The sequence below is a fragment of the Camelus dromedarius genome, chromosome 7 (genome assembly GCF_036321535.1).
Source record: "Camelus dromedarius isolate mCamDro1 chromosome 7, mCamDro1.pat, whole genome shotgun sequence".
Classification (NCBI taxonomy): Eukaryota; Metazoa; Chordata; class Mammalia; order Artiodactyla; family Camelidae; genus Camelus; species Camelus dromedarius.
In genome coordinates, this window is record NC_087442.1 from 4,550,207 (window position 1) to 4,575,960 (window position 25,754).

At 48.7% G+C, this 25,754-nt stretch overlaps 1 non-coding gene across 4 annotated transcripts in view; it reads right to left on the reverse strand.

Moving 5' to 3' along the window:
• LOC116154110 (uncharacterized) overlaps window positions 1-25,754 on the reverse strand; it is a 57,755-nt gene that overhangs the window by 18,714 nt on the left and 13,287 nt on the right. Inside the window, exon 1 of one of the 4 annotated variants that reach the window (XR_010381522.1) lies at window positions 15,726-16,076. The exons of the other annotated variants lie outside the window; for them this stretch is intronic. This is a non-coding gene — a transcript (uncharacterized LOC116154110). Of the gene's footprint in view, window positions 1-15,725; window positions 16,077-25,754 lie in introns of those variants that run through there. 4 annotated transcript variants of the gene reach the window in all.

Genomic DNA, 25,754 nt, shown 5'->3' on the forward strand with positions numbered 1-25,754 from the left:
ATCGCGTGCCTGTTGGCGTTGAACAAATTATATTGCAGAGAACTAGGAGACACTGATGAATTTGTGATGTGCTTTAAAGAATTCTGGGAAACAGCAGAAGTGCAAGAGGATTAAAGAGAAGCAACTGCCATCCTGAGTTCCAAAAAACGAGAAATATTTCTGTTACTGTATGCAAGTTCATGTGTCCAATGCACTGTGGGCCAAAAAGCACTGGAACATCGGAGCTCGGAGGAGGGAAAGTTTATTGCTGGACAAGCAAGGAGAACTGGTGGCTCACGCCCCCAAGCCCCCAACTCCCCGAAGTTTCAGCTGAATGTTTTTAAGGGCCATGAGGGAAGGGTGTCCCAGGATCTGTGATCAGCTCATGAACAATTCTCCGATTGGTTGATGGTGATCAATCTTTAGGTGCCCAGAGATCTGGGGGCCACATGCTCATGATCACCAAGTAGTTGATTTCTTCCATTTGGTGGTGATTTTTAGCATCTGAAAAACTCAGCAAATATGCATGAGCTACTATTACCTGGGACTTCCAGAAAGGGTCTGTGGATATAGGGGAGTGGCCTGTCCCGGGAAGGCCCCATACAGTCCTGCTTGGTTACATTTCCATAAAATATAGACCAGTACATTTGACTTTGATCTTGGCCAAAGTTCTGGGAGAAACTTTGTTTTTACTTAAGTAATAGTTGATTTACAATGTTGTGTTAGTTTCTGTGTATAACATAGTAATTCAGTTATACATATATTTCTTTTTCATTATAGGCTATTACAAGCTATTTGAATACAGTTCCCTGTGCTGTACAGCAGGACCTTGTTGTTTATCTATTTTGTATATAGTAGTTGGTATTTGCTAATCCCAAACTCCTAATTTATCCCTCCCCTGCTTCCCCCTTTGGTAACCATATGTTTGTTTTCTGTGTCTGTGAGTCTGTTTCTGTTTTGTAAATAAGTTCACTTGTGTTATTTTTGTTTTTAGATTCCACATACAAGTGATATCAAATGATATTTATCTTTCCCTGTCTGACCTACTTAGTATGGTAAATCTCTAGGTCCATCCATGCTGCTGCAAATTATTTCATCTTTTTTACGGCTGAGTATATATATACACACCACATCTTCCTCATCCAATCATTTGTCCATGGACATTTAGGTTGTTTCCACGTCTTGGCTATGGTAAATAGTGCTGCTGTGAACATTGGGGTGCGTATATCTTTTAGAATTAGAGTTTTCTCCAGATATATGCCCTAGCGTGGGACTGCTAGATTATATGGTGAGTCTATTTTTAGTTTTCTAAGGAATTTTCCATACTATTTTCCACAGTGGCTACACCAAGTTACATTCCCACCAATAGTGTAGGAGGGTTTCCTTTATTAAAAAATTTTTTTTCAAATGTGTGGCACTTTTTATTTATTTATTTTAGGGGGAGAGGTAATTAGGTTTACTTATTTTTAGAGGAGGTACTGGGGATTGAACCCAGGACCTTGTATATGCTAAGCATGCACCCTACCACTTGAACTATACCCTCCCCACTGGAGGGTTCCCTTTTTTCCATACTCTCTCCAGCATTTACCATTTGTGGACCTTTTGATGACAGCCATTTTGACCAGTGTGAGGTGATATCTCACTGTAGTTCTGATTTGCATTTCTCTGATAATTAGTGATATTGAGCATCTTTTCAAGTGCCTGTTGGCCATCTGTATGACTTCACTGGAGAAATGTCTGTTTAGGTCTGCTGCCCATTTTTTGATTGGGTTGCTTGTTTTTATTTTTGTTTTTGTTATTGAGTTGTATGAGCTGTTTGTGTATTCTGCAAGTTAAGGGCTTGTCAGTCACATCATTTGCAAATACGTTTTCTCCCAGTCTGTAAGTTGTTTTTGTTTGGCTTATGATTTCCTTTGCTGTGCAAAAGCTTATAAGTTTAATTAGGTCCCATTTGTTTATTTTTGCTTTCATTTCTATTGCCTTGGGAGACTGACCTAGGAAAACATTGCTATGATGTATGTCAGAGAATGATGTCCTGTTTTATTTTAAGTCTTTGAGCCATTTTGAATTTATTTTTGTGTATGGAGTGAGGGCGTGTTCTAACTTCATTGATTTACACGTGGCTGTCCAGCTTTCCCAGCACCACTTGCTGAAGAGACTGTCTTTTCTCCTTTGACTTCACCTCCTTTGTCAAAGAATAATTGACTGTAGGTCTGTGGGTTTATTTCTGGGCTCTCAATCTGTTCCATTAATCCATATGTCTATTTTTGTGCCAATACCATATTGTTTTGATTACAGTAGCTCTGTGGTATTGTCTGAAGCCTGGAAGGGTTATTTCTCCAGCTTCATTCTTTTTCTTCGAGGAGAAACTTTTAAAAGACGTAAATCATAATATATCCATGCAATGAAAAAGGATACAATCATTAAACTCATGTGAGAGCATATTTAATGACTAGGAAGAATATTCTCCACAAGGCAATTTGTACAATTGATGGCAGAAGAGGATGTATATCCTATTACCTTAATTTGGTTGGAAACATTCTAAGCGTGTCTCTAATGAAACACAGAGGGGATCCCCCCTGCACCCTGGGGGCTCCTCCTGCAGGCTGCTGCTGGCCCCTCCTCCGCTCCCCAACAGGGCCATGTGTTTCACTCAGGGCCCATCTTGAGGCTTCTTCTCTCTCCTTGGGTGGCCTCATCTTTCCCATGATTTTAAACACCATCCGGATGCCGAGGGCACCCCGTGCACAGCCAGAGCCACACTCTCATCTGCTCTCCGGGCACCACACCCAACTGCCTGCGCCCTAATTGCGTCTCCACTCAGCTATCCTCCGGTCTTCAAAAACACTAGAGATAAAATAAAACAGGATTCTAAAAAACTGTAAGTGGCCCCCTAGAAGGCCAAAGAAGGGAAACAGAGGAATAAGAAATCAGATCTCTTATCCATCAATGGTGGGGATGCAACGTGGCCAATCTGGAAACGCATCTGGCGGTTTCTTACAAAACTAAACATGCATTTACCATATGATCCAGTCATCACCCTTGGGCATTTATCCCTGAGATACAGCATTTATGCTCACCTAAAAACCTGTGCACGAAGGTTCCTGGTAGCTTAATTCATAACAGCAAAATACTGGAAACAACCCAAATGTCCTTTTACGGCTGAATGGTTGAACAAACTCGGATACATTCACATATTGGGATATTACTCTGTAGAAGAAGAACTGAGCTGTTGGTACGTGCAAGTTGGATGGATCTCGAAGGTGTTTTGCTTAGTAAAAAAAAAAAAAGTCAACCTCTAAAGGGTACATACTGTGTAATTCAATTATGCCAACATTCTCAAGATTGAAGTGCAGACATGGAGAAGAGATCAGTGGTTTCGAGGAGAGGCTATGGGAGTTGGGTGCGAATACAAAAAGGCAGCTTCAGGGGGTCTTTTTTGAAGACAGGACAGTTCCGTGTCTTGGTTATGGTGGTGGATACATGAATCTGTTCTTGGTATACAGCTGCATAGGACCGGACACACATACAAATGAGTGCATGTTTAAGACAGCACTGATTAAGTGTCTGTAGTCTAGTTAACAATCATGCAGCTGCGTAAGTCTGCTGCTCCTGATTCTGTCCTTTTGAAGCCATTAGGGGGATGCTAGGTGAAGACAACATGAGCTGCTTTGTACTATTTTTGCTACTTCCTGTGAGTCGATAATTACCTCAAAGTAAAAAGTTATAGAAAATAAAAATACGTCTTTTGTAGGTATTTTATAATCATGAAAGTAATTCATGGTTGCAGTATTCGGGAGTTTTTTGGTTCCAAGTGACAGAAGTTAATTCAAGCTGACTTATACTTAAAAAAAAGGGGGTTATTACAAGGCTATAGGGCTGGGGTCAAGGACTTTGATGCCAGGTATTCCGAAGGACTGGAACTGGGGTCTGCCAGGACGTTAGGGTCCAGGGCCATCCCTTGACCCACTTATCTCTCTCATCCCTCTTTCCTCGTCCCCAGGATGTCTGTCCACAGGATCGGCCAGCCTTTCTCTAGTCCCGCCTGGGCATTCCGGTACAGAGCATCTGCTGGCCCAGCTGCCCTTGGTCTCCACTCCAGTGCACTCAGCTGTGGGTCACCCCTGGGGAGTCCTGAGTTGACAGGTGCCCCAGAAGGTGCCTATTATAGAAAACTAGCAAAACATGAGAGAAGAACAAAGATGACCTGCAAACCAGTTGGCTCCCACAATGTGGGTCATGTGAGGAGAGATTAATCTTGGCCCATTTACAAGGGTGTGAAGCCCCAAAAGAGGTGCGGGGCCCTGGAGTGGGTGACCCAAGGCACCTTTACTCCCCGGCCTGATGAGGTGCAGGGTGGCCATTAGCAGAATCTGTAGGAGCTGGGGGTGGGGGTCCCAGCCAGGCTGGGTGGCACATCCCCCCCACTTCGCTCTCCTCCTTCCACCCAATCGCCTTCCACTGGGCAAAGCCAACTGAAGTCAGAGGCCAAGGGGCCCACACAGGTCAGCCTCCGGGCACAGAGCAGGTGGAGAGAGGATCTGGGGGCCAATGGAAGGTGTTCAGCGCATCAGATAACCTCCAGCAGAACTGTGGTTTACAAAACCCAGCACTGCTATCAGACCTTAGGTTCAGTTTTTGCAGCTGCCCTTTTTCACCGAGCATCATGGCGTGAACATTTTTTTCCTGCCTCCAGGAACGTCACTTTAAATGGCTACTGTTCTGTGATCTGGCCGTGACAGTGAGCTCTTCTCTTAGGCGGCATCTGGGCTGTTCCAGGGCTTCTCCTGCTGCCCTTAGGTGTGGTGACGAGTCTGCTGCCGAGCCCCAGGGTTCCTTCCTCCGGCTGTCTGTCCTCCTTCCGAGACCGTGACCTCGTTTGTCCCTTCCTCTCTGAAGTTCCCAGCTCCCAGCACAGAACAGTCCTCAATAAGTCTTTGCTGGACAGAAAGTGAGTGAATGACAAGCCAGTGGAGGGAAGGCTGGACCCCAGCTCAGTGCTGGGAATCCCTGTCTCTGTCGGCCGCACCAGCCCAGCATGGGGGTGAGGCAGCCAGGGGGCGGGAAAGGGCCCAGGTTTGCCTCTTGGCTCCCAAACTTCCAGGATTTAAAAGCAAGTCACTGCATATCTTTGTGCCTCAGTTCCCTCCTTGCAGAATGGGCACACTGGGCTTCTTACAGGGTTTTACTGCCCCCAGGGGTTCTAATCCTTGCAACCCCGTAAGTACTAACAGCGTCTCCTTCTCAATGGCTGTTATTACCCGAGAATCTGTCAGGCAATTGCATGGAGGTAGAAAAAGAGAGAAACAAAAAAGAAAAAAAAAGAGGTCAACAAAGTTCTCGATAAAGGAAAGGCTAAGATTACAAGTGGGAAGAAACCAAAGGACAGAGTGGCCAGGAGGGGACGGGAGCTGAGTTGTGACTGGAGCTGCCCTTTGCCAAGACAAACATTTTGTCACTTTCGCCTCTAATTTCTACAGATAATTTATTGTTCAATATTTAACCAATCCACCTCTTGGAGAGCCTTGATTCACCTGAGGAAGTCTTATCCAGTGAGACATTTTTATATTGCAAGCTGAACAATCAAATAAAACAAGAGAAAATTTGCTCCCAGCTTAAAATGAAGAGTTGGCAGGGCCTGAGAAATTTTAAGCTGGGAGCACACTCTCACCGGTTATATTAGGACAGTTAGAGGATTACTGGGCCCCCTGTTCTGTTGACCATTTCCTTCTGTTAATGTCTGACCCCTTCAATGCTCACCTCATTCTCATCTCAAATTGCATTTCAAACATTAGCGGGATGGGCTATTTCTGCTGGTCCTTTCTCCAAGCCAGCCTGAGTGCTTCCTGGGCCCTCCTGCCCGGTGGGCACAGGATTTAGCTTCCATCGTAACCCCCACCTGTTCCCCCCCAAGTCCTGAAGCTGGAAGACAGGACCAAACGTCAGGCTCACTTCCCTACAGACCCCTTTTCTCTGGGTCCTTGGCTCCTCAGATCCTCGCAATGAAGATTGGCTTTCTTTCCTTTGGCTTTTATTTCCTACCTTTTAGGGGTAAAAAATCAACTAAGCCATGTTTTTCCTGCACTAATACAACCCCATTGGGTGCCTATGCGCTGCCCTGGCCTCCCAGGTCCTTCACCTCCTCAGTACATCCCACCTCGGCCACCCACTCACCCAGCCGAACACCCGACTTAACCAAACACCCCACCACTTTGGAAACTTCAGTCTCACACTCACACCGACCGCCACCTGCTAGCATAGCCTGCTGGCCTGGACCCGGGTCAACAACCCCCGCCCCCCCACATGAGACCTCTATCTCCGCAGCCCTCGTCTCCCCGCTTCCTGCACCCCATCCTTCTCCTTCCAGCCTCCCGGGGCCTAGATTTCACTATAACAGCTCCTTCGAGAACTCCCAATTCCCCTTGCTCATTTCTCTCTGCAGAAGCCCAGCTAGGATCAGACCCAACCACCCCTCACGGACATCTGCTGCTAGACGTCGTGGGAGAGGCCGCTGGTGGTCGATTTCCACCAGGCACCGGAGCAGCCTGACCCCTGCTGGTGCGCGCACTCCCGTCTCTCCCAGCTGGCTGCTTCACCACCACCGAGCCTCCTAAGACCTGCAGCGGCCTTCCCCCACCCCCACCTCTCACCGAAATTGAAATTGACCGATGAGATAGGGGTAATCAGATGAGAACCTGTCATCTTCCGGACACCAGTCCCATGAGGTCCCTGTGTCTGCACCAGAAACATCCTGTCACAGTGATTGGCCTGTCCCTGCTCCACTCTGAAGCCACCCCTCCCCAAGTGTACCGGATACCTGTCCCTCACAAGCTCAGGGACGTCCCTCCTGGCAGCACCCCTTCCCTCCTGCACCGCCTACCCGCCCTCCTGACCCCTAGACTCTGCTGCACCATCTTCACACGAACACCCCGCAACCTCACATCCTTCCAAACCCCCCGACCCCATCTCCACAGCCCACTTCCAAGTCTCCAAGAAAAAGATGTCTCTGCTTGCTGTTTCTATTTGTTGCCACCCCGACTTTGCCTTCAATCCAATCTACTCGTGCTTTTGCCCTACCATTTCAAAGAAAAGAGCTTTTATTTTTTAAAATTGTTCATTACTTCCACATTTCCAAAACTGAAAAGCCAATCTGTTGTTCACCTCTCAGCAGTTGTGGCGCGGCTGGTCCTTCCTTCACGAGAGCAGCATCTCCCCTGACCAGAGACAGCCCTTGCCAGGCTCTCCCCTCCCTCCTCTCCATGCAGCATCTCCTCCTCTCCATCCTCCCAGCATCTGGACCCAAAGCTCTGTATCCATCAGGCTTCTTCTCTGTCTACACTCTTTCCCTGGGTAACTATCCATACAATTTCTAAGCCTGAGCTCACTAAGTTTTCTCCTATCTTAGCTCTACCATCTTTAACGCTAAAACCTTAACCCAGGCCACCATTATCCCTCAAGTGACCCATCATCCTTCGTGTGGACCATCACCCCTCCCCTGCACCATCACCCCTCCCCTGGACCATCACCCCTCCCCTGGATCATCACCCCTTCCCTGCACCATCACCACTCCCCTGCACCATCACCCCTTGCCTGGACCATCACCCCTTGCCTAGACCATCAGTCCTCCCCTGGACCATCACTCCTCCCCTGGACCATGGGCGTGTCTGAAATGCTCCTCTTTACTTGTTTATTTCCCTCAGCTCTTCTCCCTCTACTGAATGATGCTTCTTGAGGACAGACTCAGGTTTTTTCTGTGGCATCTCCACCCCCTAGACCAGATCTGGGCTCTGTTACATAGAAGGTTCTCAACGTGTATTTGAACACCAATGGAAAGAGTCCACTCAGAATAGATACTATGGAACCACCAGACTTACCCTTGAGTGTACAGTTCCATTTGAAGAACAAGAAAGAAAAAACCGCTTGTATGGTGTTTTCCCTGGACTCTGACCTCAAGAAGTGCTTTCTCTGAGAGCCTCCAAAACCAACACGATAAAACCCAGGGCTGGATACCATCCAGGGCACCACTACCACGTCTGGTGGCCAGCTCTGCCCACGGCACGCCCAGCCCACCCCCTGCCCACAGCATCAGCGATGGCTGTGGAATCTCTCCACAAGGATACTCCGCTCCCGTGAATAAACCCTCTCTCCTGGGTCACTGCCTAGAGTGTACGGGGTTCGTAACAGGTACACAGTACTCTGTTCTGTTTTATCGACAGCGCCAAGGGCTACAGCAAATATACACCCTTCTATTTAAATGTCGAATCAGGGAACCTTGGATTTATTCCCAGGTTTGCTTCTGACTTATGTAATTTTTATAAAGGTCATTTTACTTCTCAATGGGTAGAGAGTAAAGCTTGCCCTTGCTTTACTATATGGGAAGGCTGCAAAACCGAATGAGGTTGTTTATGAAATGTCTCAGATACTTACAATAACAGGATGGATTTTTAGTCTCCGGTATATTATCGCCAGAGATGTCAGGATCACTGAAAGCACTTTATGTATGAGAAAACTATGGCAACCGTAATAGGATTCAGCCTGGAGTGGCCGTGGGCGCCTTGTCACCAGGTAAGTGCGGGCTTTCTTTTGTTCTGATCAAGAAGGCTGGTGGCGAGAAATAGGGCCTCAGGAGTCCCTTACTCTGTTTTGTATTTTTTGTTTGTTTGGTTTTTTTTTGGGGGGGGGGTTATTTATTTATTTACTTTAGTGGAGGCACTGGGGATGGAACCCAGGACCTCGCGCTCTACTGCTGAGCTATGCCCTCCCCGCCAGGAGTCCCTTACTCTGCACCTTCACATCCACACCCAAAGTCTGGGACACAGTCCTCTTCCCAAGCAAGTCCTGCTCGTTTATTTTTCTGTACGACTTTCCCTTCATTCCTTCCTTTTCACTGCACACAGCTGTTCATCTCTCCACTGCGTGCCTGCTGGACTTCTGACATTGTCTCTGAAACCGGTCCCCTGCCTGCACCCTATCCTTCCACGTATCCTGCCAGATCCCCACAGGACTGCTCAGTGTGGCCCTCCCCTGCTCTAAAACTGTCTCTGGCTTCCCACGGCTTAAAGGATGAACCCTAAACTCCTCAGGGATGACCATCATCTGGAAGTGAGGCTCCCTTCCCACTTTATCGTTTCCGTTCCTCTGTCTCGGACACCTTCCTACCTTCACGCCGCTGCTCTGCCTGAGTCTGCACCTCTCCTCTCTTCTCAGTGGCCCTCCTCAGCTCCACCTGGATGGTACTGGTCCAACCCAGACTTCAAGACCCAACCACCAACAACCACTTCTAGCCTCAGCAAGCATCTAAATCCCTGCCCTTCCTCTGAGAGTCACCAGGTTGTGAGTGTGTGTTTGTGTTGTTTCTTTCCGAGAGGATTATAGTTCTTTAAAAGGAGACCTGGTGCCTTGTGTAATATTTCATCACAGCTTCTCTTGGCATTTTAACAACCCTGAAATCAGGACACATCTTACAATCGATAAACGTCAGTTTAACCATCAGGGCATTTCTTTCTCGCCAGTAAATAAGACAATGATGTGCACACAATCCATCATGTCTTGGGTTCCATGAAAGGCAATGCTTCCTTAGATTCCCCTCAGCTCCTCCCATGGGCCTTGCACACAGACGTGCTTTCCACGAGTCTTGCTGACTGTCTGATGCGTGCGTGCGCCTTCAGACAACCAGAGCGGGTGCGGGTTCTGGATACACGCAAGCCCACACCAGAGCACTGTGAACCACTGGACCAGAGACACGAGCAGGGGCCGAAGGGAGCCGGATTTGGGCTGTGGCTGCTCCCAGCCTCGCAGGGACATGACAGTCCTCGGACCAGGCACCCGCCATGGAGGGCATCACAGAACAATGGGGACACCCTGGTGGACTGTGTCATGCCAGATGGGATGACAGAGTGGACGCAGCTGAGGGCTGCCCGAGGAGTCCCTGGGAGGTGGGCCAACGTCCTCTAGATTCCCTGGTCCAGGAAGGCTGGAGGAGTGTGTCGGCAAGACAGCCGTTGCTGCTGGGTGACCCAGGACCTTGTGCAGGCTAACCACGCGCTCCACCACCGAGCTACACCCTCCCCACCGTGGTAAGATTTTGTGATCTCCATTTTACGGATTAAGAAACTGAGGCTCAGAGAGGGAGCAGGGGAGAAAGGCAATACAGTTTATGAAGCCCTCCCAGGGCTGGGCACACTGGGAACCTCATTTATTTCATTCTCCCAGAAAGTGGTTTTGATGCTTCTTCTCTGCATGGTTTAGGGGCCGATGCTGAGGCCCGTGTGTCTGGCTCGGATGATGGAACCAGGGCCTGTACCCTGGTATCCAGACTCCTTCAGATTCCTTGCTTTTTCCACTAACACGCTAGGTGCCATACACAGTTCTAAGCACACAGAGGCGCAGGAAAGGGCTGGGACATGCTCTCCGGCCAGTGGGCATGGCCTTCAGACCCAGCGCGCTCTGTGGCTTTCTGGCTGCGGTTGATCCAGGGCACCAGGCGAGAGTGACCACTTCCATCTCAAGCACCATGCGGCCCCTCCCCTTCTGGGACCTTGCTACCTCCCTGGCCACGCTGCTCAGGAAATTACCTCTTTCAACTCTGGAGGGAAGCCCTTGTGTGCTCTCTGCTTCTGGCCAAGACATCCTATCGCATCCTAACCATTCCAAGTTTTCTCTTCCCGCACTCTTCCATTCCTCCCTTGACACACAAAGTGAAAAGACAGGTCCTCTCCCTAGTGGGCGGAAGGAAAGGCGGAAGGAGAGTGTTGTGGGGTGAATCGTGCCCCTCAAAAGATATGCTGCAGTCCTAACCCCCTACCTCAGAACGTGACCTTATTCAGAAACAGGGTTACGGCAGACGTGATTAGTTAAGATGCCACCCTGGGGTAAGGCTGGCCCCTGATCCAATGTGACTCGTGTCCTTATGAGAAGACGGCCACGTGAAGACAAGGACTAGGGGTGACGCACCCACAAGCCAAGATCTCTAGAAAGCCCCAGAGGCCAGGGAGAAGCGAGGAGGGCTCCCCTGCGGGCGTCAGAGGGAGCACAGCCCTGCCAGCGTGCCAGTCTCAGACTTCGAGGCTTCACAGCTGTGAGGCAATAAACGTCTGTTATTTTAAGCCACCTGGTTTGTGGCAGTTTCATAAAACAAACACAGGGAGGTACAGAAAAGCACAGGTTGATGCCTCCAAATACCACTGCTGACGGACGCAAGTTCGTGTGCCCCACGCACAGTGGGGTCAAAAACAGCAAAACGGAGCCTGGAGCAGAGGAAGGTTTGTTGCTGGGCTGAGCAAGGAGAGTGGGTGGCTCGTGGCCCCTAAACCGCAAACTCCCTGACAGGTTTCAGCTGAGCATTTTCAGAGGCCAGCTGAGGGAAAGGCGGCCGGAGCATGTGACCAGCTGTGCGCAGTTCCCTGACTGGTTGATGGTGACCGATCCTTAGGCGCCAGAAGGTCTGGGGGCCACGTGCTCATGATCATCAAATAGTTGATTTCTTCCATTTGGTGGTGACTTTTAGCATCTGAAAAACTCAGGAAACAGGCATGTGCTACTATGATCTGAGCCCTTCAGAGAGGGGCTGCAGCAGGGGGCATGGGGACGGGTCTGCCCAGGAAGGCCCCATACGGTCCTGCTCGGTCACACCACCTCCAAAATCGTGAATAAAACACCAGAAACTACTAGAGTCACTAGCAGCTGATTAGAGGGGCAGTTAACCTGGACTTTGAAGACAAGGTAAAAAACGAGTAAGACGAACAGATCGGGAGGGAATGGAGTTGCCTTTCTGGGCCAGACCAGGGGCTGCGCTTCAGGGAGCAGAGCCGGGCGGCTGCGCACGCAGGGCAGAGCCTTGGATGCTGGCGGGCTCCAGGCTGGTTGCTTTAGGTGACGGGAAACCCAGTTAGGTTTTAAAGCTGGGAGCTGCTACAGTAAAAGTGGTTTTTAAACAAAATGTGATGGGAAAAAAAATAAGGGCTCTGAAATTAGAAGCGGGTTCAAATGCTGGCTTCTGCACTCACTAGCCGTGTGCCTAACACAGATTAGTTACCCACTCTGGGAATCCAGTTTTCCCAGGCTATAAAAAGGAGATAGCGGGAGAATTCTTGGGAGAGGTGTGTCTTTGGATCTCCCCAAATTCCCAAGTAACTACAGCTGGATCAGAAACAGAAACCCCCATGCACAACATTCATCAGATAATTAGGTGCCCAGGTATCTCCGTAAACCCCTAAACACAAGCAGCCAGGACAAACGACTAAAGCCGTGAGGCCTGGACGGTATGAGCGTCCGCGTAGGAGAGCGCAGAGGAGTGATGGGGCGCCTAACAGAACAGCAGGTAGAAGCCCACAGACCTGTCTGCAGACAGTGGCTGAAAGTAGAAGTTTTGCCCATTTTAGCAGAGAATGTGAGTGTCCTGCAGTAAAGCCTCAAAGGGCTGGATCAGTCCAATCCCGTGCACTCTTGAAACTGGCCCACCTGGACTCCCTTCCTGGATAGGGCCCCACATGGAGGAGAAATTGCTTGGAGTAAAATCAAGATTGAGAAGCACAGGGTAACAGAAATGAAGAAAAGAAAGCATCCAGATAATCGAGAACTAAGCCAATAAATGCCATTAGCAGGCTGCTACATGAAAACAACAGAAGGGTCTCTGGTATGATTTTTTTTTGTGGGGAGGGTATAGGTCAGTGGTAGAGCGCATGCTTAGCATGCACAAGGTCCTGGGTTCAATCTCCCGTACCTCCTCCAAAAAATAAATACATAAAACTTAATCACCTCTTGCCCCCAAAAATTAAAAAAAAATTTTTTAAAGCTACTAGCACAAAGTTTTCTCATAAAATTTCAGGAAAACTGACTTCATATAAAAATTAACAGCAGAAAAATATCAAAGTCAAATCTCATACAAAGTTACTATTTAGAGAAAGAAGAAAAGGACTAGAAAAACATCCACACACAGTGAAAGAGCATCGGAAAGACACGCCCATGGAACGGGGCAAAACTGCAACGTGCTGTGTTTGTTTTCTACTGATGCGAGACCAGACCGAGCAGCTTAGGACATGTTTGTTATCTGCCAGTTTCCGTGGGCCAGGAGTCCAAGCACAGGTCAGCCGGTCCTCTGCTCAGGGCCTTATGAGGCTGAAATCAAGGTACTGGCTGGGGCTGTGATCTTAACTGAGGCTTAGGGTCTTTCTCCACGCTCACTGCTTGCTAGTGGGATTCAGTTCCTTAGGGTTGTAAAACTAAGACCTTTGGCTCCTAGAGTCTGCCTGCTGTTCCCAGCTACTGGTCTCCACAAGGCTGCAGTATGCTTTTTCAAGGACAATAGGAGAGTGTCTCTACCTCTTTGAATCTCTCTGATTTTTCTGACTCTGACCTCTAAATTCGCATTTAAATAGTCTCCTGATTAGGTCAGGCCCACCCAGAATACTCTCTCTCTTCACTAACTTAAAGCCAACTCATTAGGGATCTGAATTATATCTGAAAAATATTCTAACCTGTGCCATGTAATGTAACCTAATCAGGGGGAACAATATCCCTTTATATTCACAGGTTCTGCCACACTCAAGGGAAGGGGACTATACAAGACATATGGCCATGTGGCCAGACTCTTGGGGGCTATATTTGGTTATTCCAAAAAAGCTAAAAGATGTCAAGAAAGTGAAACAAGATGAAAAACAACAACACACATCAAAACTGGAAAATCTCAGAAATGAGCTGACAGAAATTTTAAAAAGGACTAGAAATAAAAGAAAAAAACCTTAGAAATGAAGCTTAAACAACAAATAAAGGCAACAATGTCAAAAATAAAAGTAGAAGGGAAAAGAAGGGAAATTTAAAAATTGAAAAAGGATCAAGAAAAAAGTAAAAAGATCCAACATTGTGACCAATATTGAAGATAGACAAAGACGATCCAACACATGACTAACGGAAGTCCCTGAAGAAGAAAAACAAAGCAAGGGATCAGGACAAATATTAGAAACTATAATTCAAGAAAAACGTTTCTAAAATAACAAAGATTAAAAACCATGTGTTGAAAGAGAACATAGTGTATCTGGGAATCCTGACCCACAAAGATCAACACCAAAGCACACTCTAGTGAAATTACAAACTTTCAGGAAAAAGAAGAAATAAACCTGGAGTCTCTAGATAAGAAAGAGAAAGTGACTTGTAGAGAATTCTGAGTTATCATCAGGATCTTTAGTAGCAATACTTTATGCAACAAGAGTAATATACTTGCAGTATTCAAGGAAAGATGGAAGCCACAGATTTTATACTGAGCAAAAAGACTTTTACATGTAAAGAGAAACATTCTTATCAGCGTGTAAGAACTCAGGAAATATGATCCCTTTGAAGCCTTTCTAAGGAATCTACCAGAGAATGAGTTTTAGACAATTAAACGTCTGCAAACATCAACATAAGTACTAGTGATCATCATTAGTGTACAGTTATTTGTAAAACTAAGATAAATGAGTGTTAAAAAGGAGAGACTAGAGAATGTGATGACTATATGAATGTAGTATAATCATAATAAATGGAGAGTTGAGAGAGCAAATGCAGACAGTGTTTTTGATAATCGTAATTAATGTGGCACATTAGTACGTAGTTCTGAAACTATAGTACGTGTAACGTGGCATAAAGCAAAGAATTATGGGAGATTTAAATTCTATCACTGCCCATGATGCTGAGAACCAGGATTCTCAGTGTGGGAGAAAGAAGGCAGAGATGGAATATAGAAGTGGTTAAGTGAAAATCTTGACCTCATTTTGAACTGAAAATTCTGTATGAATTCAAGATAGATGAGAGAGAGAGAAATCTCCTTAAGGAAATGCAGATTTATAAATATGTGTCGAAAAGTTCTCTTCATTGATAAAATCTGAATCCAACGAGCAACCAACGAGCAACCAACATGCAACGGTCATCCCGAGCCTCCAGGTGATAGCCTTGACATATGGTTTCCCCACTGAAAGGGACCAGAGATTTTAGGAGAAATGGCTGATTCTGGATTGGAGGTAGAAAATGTACTAGAAGAGTCTGGAACGTCTTGATATACCAAACAGCAAGGAATTATCGAAGATTATTAAGGCCATGCTAGAATGACTCAGGAGTTCCCACTGGCCAGAGATCGGACAACTTAAGACCTAATAAAGACAGGAATTGCAGTGGACTGAAACACATGCAAAATGTTTGTCCAAAGATTCATAATCATATTTACATAAAAATTAATTGATCACCTTCAATGATAGTTGACAGGCTACTAATGCATTATCTTGAAGATTGAGCTAACAAAAGGAAAGACTCCAGCAATTATTCCATCTTCCATACATGGACAGAACCACTGGGCAGCCAAATAGTAAACAGAGGGATGACTCCCCTTGTAAATTATTATATTTAATAAAATTGACTAAACCGTAGAATTAGAATACCACTATTTTGCAACCCCAATTGGAGGACAGGACTCACTAAATTATAGCCATTTTTTTCCCCATTCAACTTCTGAACCACATAAGAGCTGGACAGCCAGCAGAGTGAATCCAAACCACCTTTATTAATAATACTCTGTGATGCTGTGATTTAATAAGAAGCATATACATATATTTTGAACACACAGCAATTTTATCGATCCATTAGAAAAAACTAAAAGCTACAAGACAACTCACATTTTCCCCTTGTTCTCCTCAACGTCTAAAGTTAACTTTCTTTTTCCTGCATGCAGCCTCCCTCACATGTCGTCAAAGCCTGGGACACTTTAATGAGAGGCTACTTACTGTTTTTGGCTCAGTCAAGCAGCTTAATTTCCTTCTGGCACTAAAGGTCAAAATTATTCTTCTGGTCAGCCTAACGCAGAGATAATTGTGTTGATCACATTTTCCAAGGTTAACTTTACCAGTGATTTCTCCTGGAAATAAGACTTAAAATTTTAGTTAAAGGTAAGTTCAAGGGCATACACTTCCAGCTGTAAGATGAATAAGGTCTGAGGAGCTAGTGCAAAACAGGATGACTATCGTCAACAACGCTGGATTGCACAACTGAAAGTTGCTAAGAGAGCAGAAGCTGAAAGTTTTCACACACACGATAAATGTGAGGCGATGGACTGTGTATTAATTAACCAAATGAGGGAGTCCTTTCACAATGTACATGTATATCAATTCATCATGATGTACATTTTTATTATCTTACAATTTCATTTGTCAACTATGTCTCAATAAAGCTGAAATTAAAAAAAAAAAAAAAAAAGAAATCCACATTTGGATATAGAAGTTCCGGCATGGAGGACCAGGGCAGGAAGAATGTCCTGTCAGAAGGGGAGGCGGGAAGCGCTGAGCTGGGGCTGCTGCTGGTGGCAGTGACCAAAAAGCAATCCCAAAACTGGGAGGTGGGAGGCCACAAGTGGGAAAATGAGGCCCTATGGGGGTTTTATTCAGCTTTTATTTTTACCATAATTATAGGCGAAAATAGTTTCCAATCAGTTAAAAAGTCAAATAGTATAAAGACTTAAAAATTGGACAAAGAAAAATTTTAAAAACTGTCTGCTCCCAACTTTCTCTAGACAGCAACTACTTCAAATTGTTTTTTTCCCTGATTCTTAGGCTTTGCCTCCATGGGGTATATCTCTGTGGGCGTTTAAGGTTAAGATGCCCTACTTCTCGAACTGATCCAATTCCCAGGGTTGGATATTCAGCGATTGTTGAAAGAGGGAAGGATCTGGCACCACAGTCTTTAAAGCGCTAAATGTGGAGACCAGCGAGTTCACATTAGCAAGGCACTTGACATTTATCTAACCGATGGCGGTTCATTGCTCAAAGCTTTCAGAGCAGGTTTCCCTGGAGCAGACCTGAAACATTAGAGGCAATTTACGGGAAATGAGTTTTTAGAATTCTCTCTGAAAATGCTGATACTTGCGGTAGTATTACAATACTTAGAATACTATCTGCAGTAGTATTTGCAGTATCTGGCCTGGGAACACCTCTGGGAGACAGTCTTCGAAACACTACAGCAAAGCAGGGAAGATGGCACCGTGGGGCTGGGGCAGAGACCCTACCCTGCAAAGTGCTCCGTATCCTTTACAGACTCCCCACACTGCAGGTGCAGGCTTATTAAAACGCAGACCCTTCCGGGAGGCAGGGATGCCGTTCACGCGGAGCGCGGAGCTGATGATGCCTTTCAGTGGTCCTCCCGCAGGTTAATTTTAATGGAAGAGAGGGTGTGAGTTCCCTCCGGGATGTCTCTTTCATCTTCCTGGGACCCACAGGTTTCCTGCGCTCTCCTTCCTTCCCAGTCCCACAACCCGCTTTGGACGGAACGGGAGAAGCAGCGTTAGCCTGTGCATGTTGTTCAGTGACAGCAGCCAGGGCGCCCTTCCCAACCACGGGGTTACACGAATTATGTAAATACTCGTCCATGATTGAAAGCGTCACAACCATCACCCGACATGATTATTTTCGTTTTTTCCTCAAGTCTTGTGCTGAGGTTTTGTCAGCTCCTTTATGCAGGAGCTGCACATTGATTGCTTGCCAGTCGCATCTTTCTTCCCTTTCATTTCCCAGCTGGTCACTGTTACATGAGAAAAGCATTAAGTCTTGAGAATTTATTTTCCAGACAGTCACTTTGTGGCATTACCTTACTAGTTCTAAGCATTTTTTCAGTCGATTTTAATTTGTTTTCTAGGTAGGTGATAATATTATCAAACAAATTCTTGTCTGCTTTTCAATATTTGTCATTCTTGGTCCATTCAGAATTGAATGAGAATGCTTCTCTTGTTTCAGTGATTTTGTTAGGTATTTTTTTATTATGTTAAAGAAATAACATTTGATGACTATTTTACTATGGATTTTTTTTTTTAATATCAGGGAAGAATGCTGGATTTTTCTCAGATGAAGACTCTGTAGCCAGACTTTGGGGTCAGGTCTCACCAAGCAAGTGGAACATAAAATGCTGTGCATTGGGAAGACAGAGCTGATACTGCTGCATGAAAAGGGCTGATATTTAAACTTCCAGGAAATTTCAACATTTTATGGGGACAACAGGACAGTGTATTTGAAGTTATATGATTCTGGATAACCCAGGACTACTCCAGGTGGGATTAATGCTGTGCCTCTCAGTCACCATTTACTCCCACCCATCTTGCTGTCCCTGTGCTTCTGAGTTGTAGGGACTACATTCCCCAGGCCCCCTTGAGTCCCAGCTCTGCACTGGCCTGGCCAGTGGAGGCAATGGAGGTGGAGTAGAGGCTGGAGGCCTGCGGAGGCCAGAGTGTTTCTCACCCTCTTTCTCTGCCTCCTGGGGTGTCCCTGGAAGAAGCTGCATGGCCTCCTTGGCTCCACTCCTCAGATGGCTGAGCTACAGTCAGATGGGCCTGGTTTGGGGGCTCTTGGCAGGACCACCTCCAATCACCCCTCCTGCGTTTGGAGCCCAGCCCTAAAGGAAGCAGCAGCTAGGGTGGGCTTCGTGGGCCTTCCGGCTGTGTGGCTCTGTGGGGACTGTGCTGGGTGTGACGCTCTGTATTAAATTCTCTGGCTTAAACTCATGCAGGGCCATAAGCTGGTCACCACTGTCTGTGTGGCTGCTGGGGACCCCCGCCCTCCAGCCCAGGTCCCTGACCTCCGTGGTCGGCTTTCGGTGCACACTTCTCTGCTGGATGTGTGTGAGTCAGCAGTCTTTGAGTCCCGATGCCAGGCCCGCTCCTTTCCAGAGCTGCCTGCTTCTCTCACCAGCGGCCTGGGACGGTCCCCCTCCTCCAAGCTCCGTGGCCTGCTGGTTGGCCTGGCACACAGCTGGGCTTTGGACAGGCCTCTTCACAAAGTGCTTGGCCCAGGAAGAGGTGCCGGGCTTTGCAGTGAGCGGACAGGGCCAGCCTTGTCCAGAAGTCGTGCTGATGAATGTGCTGATCACTTAAGTTCTTTTCTCAGCAGTCAGTCTGCTATGCTGGAAGCAAAGCCAAGTCCAGTTTTTCTCTGGGTATCAATCAGTTCTTTTCTCCGGTCCCTGACATTGTCTTTGTCTCCCAGGCCTTTCCTCTCCCTCTCTGTTCAGCTGGAGGAAGAATAACCACAACAGTGGTTAAGAGCTTGGGTTTAAATCCAACTCTGCCTCCTACTAACTGGGTGGCCTCGAGCAAGTTACTTAACCTCTCTGTGCCCTACTTTTGCCACCTGTAAAACAGGATTAATAGCAGCACCAACTCTTCCCCAGCTTCGAATCTCTCTTCAACTCCTCACCAACCACCAGACAAAACCCAACCTCGGTCTGGAGCACAGAAGCCCCCTTCCTGCCTCCCCACCTCCGCAGTGTTTGGAGCACTGGGCTGCTTCCGTGCTAGGCCCCTGGACACCCTCCACCTCACTCAGTTCCCAGCACGGTTGTGCAGGGCAGTAATACTGCCTCTATTTACAGACGAGGAAAGCGAGCTTAGGTAGTTTAGGAGCTTGCCCAAAAGTGAGCAGGAGAGTTGGGTCAGCAGTCTGCAAGACCCCAAAGTCCTTCTTTTGCAGCCTGGTCCCTGATGTCTCCATGTGCTCCAGTCCAAAGTGAACTTGTTGCAGTTTCCAGAACATTCCATGCTGTTTCATTCCTGTTTCTTTGCCTACACACTGTTCTCCTCCCCAGTGCGTTTAGAGAATTATGAGCAAGCAAATTTGGCAAAAGCAAGTGGTGTGGATGTGAGGGGGTAGGGAGAACAGGCGAACAGGCGGGAGGGGTGGAAGTGAGGGATGGAGTGAAGCAATCCAAGCTGCCTCTGGGATTTTTAGAGCAGAGGTGTGGACACGCCCCTGTGCTCTCCATTTCCTGAAGGGGGCGCTGTGGCTTTCTACTTAGGATGCTGACACCAAAACACGCCGTTGCAACACTTCAGGCTGAAGTTCAAAAGTGCACACAGCATGTCTGAATCTGATTGACTTAAACTCAGCTTAGTCTGAAACCGAGCGGTTGTCATGGTGATGCATAATGACCACAGTGCCACTGGGAATGGGACTTGACCCACACATCTTTTTTTCCTTCCCCTACAAAAGACTGTCCTTCAAGACAGGTACCCCTTCAGGCTAGGAGAAGTCAGAACCCTCAGTGTAAGTCACTATCTTCTCAGCTGGGGCCAAGGGAAGAAATGGGAGAGAACCCGCTACCATAGGTGGCCTATGACAAGGGCCTAACAATTAGTTGCAGTGCCCAGACATCCCAGGAGCCTGTGCCCCTGCCCAGGGGCTCAGTTGCAAATCCCAGTCACTGATATTCCTGCTTCACATCCCAAATTCCTGACCCTACCTCAGGTTTGCCTCCTCTGGGGTTTGTCCTCATTCTACCTGAGACTAGAGCTCTGAAGAAATAGTTCCTAAGATTTCACAAGTCTTCTAGTTTATCCCAACCATATTATTATTATTATTATTATTATTATTATTATTATTATTATTATTATTATTATTACTATTACTATTACTATTACTATTACTATTAAAATTTTACCCTTCCTTCAAGGCTCAACTCCACTCTTCATGAAACATTCCCAGGACCAAAAGTTAATAATACTTGTGGAACCAAATGTAGGCCTTCTTCCTCCCTCCCTGATCCCCCATTGCTCTTAGTTTGAATCACATTCATTCATTCAACAAACATTTATTGACCATCTACAGAGTGCCGGGCACTGAACTAGGTTCTGCACACTGAAAAAAACAAACATCTGTTTGCATACAGTAGACACAACCTATAAGTAAATTATGCAGTGTATGAGGAGGTGACATGTGCCAAGGAGAAAAGAGAACAAAGAAGGGAGGTAGGGAGTGCTGGAAAAGGGAGTTTCAGTGTTCAAGGGTGGTCTGGGAAGCACTTGCTGAGTGCACTTGCGTGGTGAGCTGGAGGAAAGGGGAAGTAGATCAGTGGGATATCAGGGAAAAGGACCCTGCAGGCAGGGGGTAGCCAGTGCAAAGGCCCTGAGGTAAGAAGTCAGCTGGCATGTTGGAGCAACAGCTGGGAGCACAGCTGACTGGAGCAGGTCAAGGAGAAGATAAGTGGCGGGAGACGAGACCAGAGAGGAATGGAGGCCTTGAAGGTCACGGCAGGGATGTGGGCTTTCACGTGAGTGAGATCAGAGCCTTTGGGCGTTTTTGGTAGAGGATGACTGGAACTGTGGTTTTGAGAGCAGACCATGGGGCTGGGGGTGGAAGTAGAAACCAGTTACCAGGTGACAGATGATCTGATTTGGAGCAGACTGGCACTGAGGAGGTGGTGAGAATGGGGTTCTGGCTGTGCTCTGACAGGAGGACCACCTGGATATGCTGATGGGTTGGAAGTGTGTGGGAGGAAAACAGGCTATGGCAGCTTGGTTTCTGGCTGGAGGAACAGGCAGGCTGGCAAGGCTGTGAGGAGAAGGAAGACTGTGGGGAAGAGCAGCTCTGGAAGGGGGTGGACGAGCAGGACTTCAGCAGGGGGATGTGTTCAGTTGGAGACCTGCGTCTCTGAGCCACCCCAGAGGAGATGTCAAGTAGGCATTCGGATCCATGAGTCTGGAGCACACGGAAACAGGTCCAGCCCAGAGGCCTCATCTTAGGTCTCATTAGGGAACAGGTAATTTCTGAAGCCACAAGACTGGAGGAACACACAAAGGAGTGAGAAGAGATCCCAGGATGGAGCCCTGGGCCATCAGCGTGAGTGGATCAGGAGGAACCAGCAGCGGAGACTGGAAATAACGGCCAGCGAGGTAGAAGGGAAGCCACAGCGTGATGTCAGCAGGTGGAGGAAGCGCTTCGAGGAAGAGGGAGAGATGGAAGATCAGTGCTGCTGGAAGATGCATAAGATGAGGCTGGGAACCCACCCGGGGTCCAGCCATGCAGCAGCAAGCGCTTTAAAGCAACGTCACCTCAGAGGCCAAATGGAGGAGAGTTGGAAGAGGGAAATCTGGGGATAAAGGAGAGACACTATGCTAGACAGCTCCTTGAAGGCATCTGGTTGGGAAGGGGAGCAGGGAAGCCAGCAGCTGGAGGGGTTGCAGTGGGGAAGAGCGGCCGTCGCTGCGCAGGTGGGAGCGGCCCTGAAAGTGTGCTCGGGGCACTGCACAGTCAGACTCCCCGTAGCTGCAGGTCTCCGGGTGTCTGGGTAGAATCCAGGCCAGGGAAGCCAGGATCCTGGGGGCCCCTTGTTTGTTTTTTTTTTTTAAAGCTTGTCAGGTGATTTCAACCTGTAGCCAAGACTGAGAAGCACTGCAGGGGAGAAACGCTGATGGAGCAGAAAGAGCGGGAACAATTGCTGGGGTGGGGGGTGAAGGGAGATCTGGTGAAAAGGAGGAGTGTCTTTGATGGGGAGCGTGAAGGGTCTCCCTCTGTTGATGGGTGAGACAGCAGTGTGGGTGTCACTGCACAAGGGACCCTGGGGAGGGTGAGCCTGGTGGGAGTTCCCTTCTGATTGTCCCTTTGTCAGAGAAACAGGTGAGAGGTGGTCATGCAGAGGGAGGGAGGGGAGAGTGTTGAAGGTGGAGGGAGGTGAAGAGAGCCTGACATGCTTCCCCAGCTGAGTGGGAGAAGGTCCTGTGGTCCCAGGCTGTACCTTTCAGGGCCTCTTAAGCTTGTGGTCAGGAATTCAAAGTGAGCCCACTCAGCCTGGTGCCCTTCTCCCTGCAGCCCCACTGGGCGCCTGCTTTGGGGTCAGCAGACCCCGTTGAAGTCCTGGCTCTGCCCCTCGTTGCTGTGTTACTGAATCTCCTAGAGTCTCCATTTCTTTGTCTGTGACCATAACCTACCAGCAAGGAGCGTGGTAAAGGTGAGGGCTGAGCTGCAGGCACTGAGCATGGCCATCCTCCCGTCGGCCCCCGACAAGTGTCAGCTCCTGTTGTAATTACTGATTCATGAGGGGCTGGCTGTATTCTAGCCAAAGAGCCCGTTTTATCTCCTCTTTGTGGGGTGGGGCCTGTGCTTTCTTCTTCGTGTCCTTCAGAGAACACGGTACACACTGGCCACAGGGAAATTATTCGGTCAATAATGGCCTCTGGCTGAAAAATTAACTACTTCATGAGCATCTGTCTTGGTAGAAGCTCTGAGATCAGCAAAACCAAGGAGATGGCAAAAGCAAGGTGCAAACATCAGCCTGTTTCCCCAGGACAGGCAGACCTCGGTGGTACGGTGGGCTGGGTTCCAGGCAATAAATCCAGGGACGCCTGTGTTTCCTCCTCTACAGTCCTCCCCGTCTTAAACACTGGGGTGCTGGTCTTCACTGCAGAGTTAGAAACAAAATGCATGGCTTGTACCTCTTCTACTTCAAGGAAAAACATCTCCAGGATCACGTACAATAAAAGCACACATACAACAGAGCTCTTAAGAGAAGGAGGAGAAACACGACTGGACAGCCCAGCGGGCGCAGGACCGGAGCCCCCACAGGGAGCCGTGCGTTCTTAACTCTGGACGCCCCGAGGTTGAGGGGGTTTGCCTATCTGAGGACGGCACTCTTGACTCTAGAGGCATACTTCATCCAGCTGAACTGTGACTTTTGTCTCTGTGTTTCAGAAAACGGTATGCTTTAGGAGCCCTTTAAGACACAGCTTCCTCTGGGATGGGAGGTGGTCGCTGGTAACAGCCCTGGAGATCCTGGGTGTTTCCACTCTCTGCCCTCAAAGCCCACTCACAGTGAAATCAAGAAGGGCGGGGGGAAACGTGGGAAAGGGGCACCACCACCCTTTACCAAAGGGTAGGGACGAGGCAGGGGTCAGCTGTTGGGGCCCTGCCAGCAAATGTCCAGGTCTGTCTGGAGTGGAGGCCAGTCTCTCGTCAGGAGCCCCAGAAACGTACAGGGAGAAGATGGCCTGGCAAAACTCGACGGCTGTGATGACATCGACTGCAGATTCTGTGATCAGAGGGTCACAGGGGACCCAGGTGCCCCGGGCTGAGCCCCCTACCTGCTCCCACACCGTCAGCTCGTGGGACTTCACTGCTGCCCGACTTGACCTTCCAGCAGGCACCACAAAGCAAACTGTGACGTCCTCCATGGAGGAATGTGGGTACTTTGGGGCACAGGCTGCTCTGATCCGTGGGACCTTGCGGTGATAATAAAACCCTCATATTTAGAGAGGGCTTCACGGTTTACGAACAGCTGTCACATACACATTCTCCTTCAAGTCTCAGAATAAAGCGGCAGGTGGGGCGGAGGCCCACTGTCCGGATGAGGGAGCCGAGGTGGGTGCAGCCCCTGGCGCGGGGGGGGGGGGAGGGGTGACTTCAACCCAGGACCCACCTGTCATGAGGAGAGGGGCCCAGGGTGGCTCAGAGTCTCCGTCATTGAAAGGGGTGATTAAGGCAGAGGGCCTCTGAGCTCCCCCAAGTTCTGACACCCGGGATCCTGGGATGAGGATTATTCCTACTTGCTCAGCTCACATCACAGGTCAGGGTGAGTCCTCGGGAGGTACCGTGCAGCCATCAGGCCCAGGAGAGCACGCCCGGCCCCACCAGACCGCGCTGTGTCGTGAGAACGTGCTCGTTCTCTGGCCTTGATGGGAGACGAGCCACTCTCTGCCTTGATTCAAACTGACGCTCACGGTATCAATTCGGCTGCTGCAGTGCTGGAGGCCCACTGTCCCCGATTTACCCTTGGAATGGTCCTCCCGTCCTCTGTGCATTCACATTCATGTGGCAGGGCCTAGAATCTTTTTTTTTTTTCCCTACTGAGAGCTACCAGAGGACTTGGGGAGTTTGAGGCTCAGGTGGGTTTAAATTAGGGGCTCTGCTCAAATCCCCAGTTGTCTTCTCATAGCTTCGGCTTTAGTCCGTGTGACACTGTGGTTGGTTAAATCACGGAGCATCAAGGTCTTTAAGACAGAGAGACTCTGGGACTCACGACCGACTGCAGCAGAGTGCTGTACACCGAGAGCCCGGAGGTGGTCACGGCTGGGCCCCAGGTGGCAGGGTTTGTCTGAGGCCTGCACCCAGACGTCTGGCTGCCCTCCGTGCAGGCCGGCTGTGTGCTTGACTGACCACACGCTTCCTCAGAACTGTGCTGGTGGACTGAGGTGGAAGGTCGGTGACCACTGGGCCCAGAAAAGTTAAGTCAGTCTTGAAGAAATATGACAAACAGACCTTTGGGCAAACAACAGGAAGCAGCAGTCGCCTAAAATCCTCTTATGCAAGGTTAGATACAAAAATAAGCCAAAGAAGGCAGTTTATAAGAGGTGTGGCCCATAAGTGAGGGCCTGAGCTGCATGACAGGGCTCCAACGTGCCTCTGGGGACACAATTCAACCCACACAGCTTGCTTACGGGTCACAAGGCCGGTGAGAAGAGCCCACTGTGGCCCAAGACCAGCTGTGGCAACAGGGGCTACAGGCATCCCAGCCTCCCTCCTCCAAGCCCCCCTCACAGTGAGAAGCCCGAGGAGCCATGGAGGAGCTGCTCCCCAGACACGCACAGAGAGGTGGGCTTGTTGGTACAAGAGGGGACGTGGTGGCCATGGAGGTGACACCCAGCTCTGCTTCCAAAGGACCCACAGCAGAGGCACCCTTGACTGATGGCTCTAGGACCTCCCCCTGGGGGTCTCCCTGCACCGGCACCGAGGCTACCCTTTCCCCGGGCTGTCCCCGCACTGACAGAATACGTGGGGTTCCCAGCGGCCCCTCCTGCCTTCGAGCTTTTCCTGTGATGACTTTGCTGGGTGACTCCCCGTGGGTCCGGCGAGACTTTCTCAGAACTGTGCTGGTCTGAGGCTTTTCCAACCCAATCCTTCCTTCTCACCCTCCGTCCATGGGTATCAGTCCTGGACCTGGTCCGAGGCTCCCCCTGGCAACCCCTGCTTGTTCCGCTTCATCCTTCACAGGCATCCCCACCATGGACT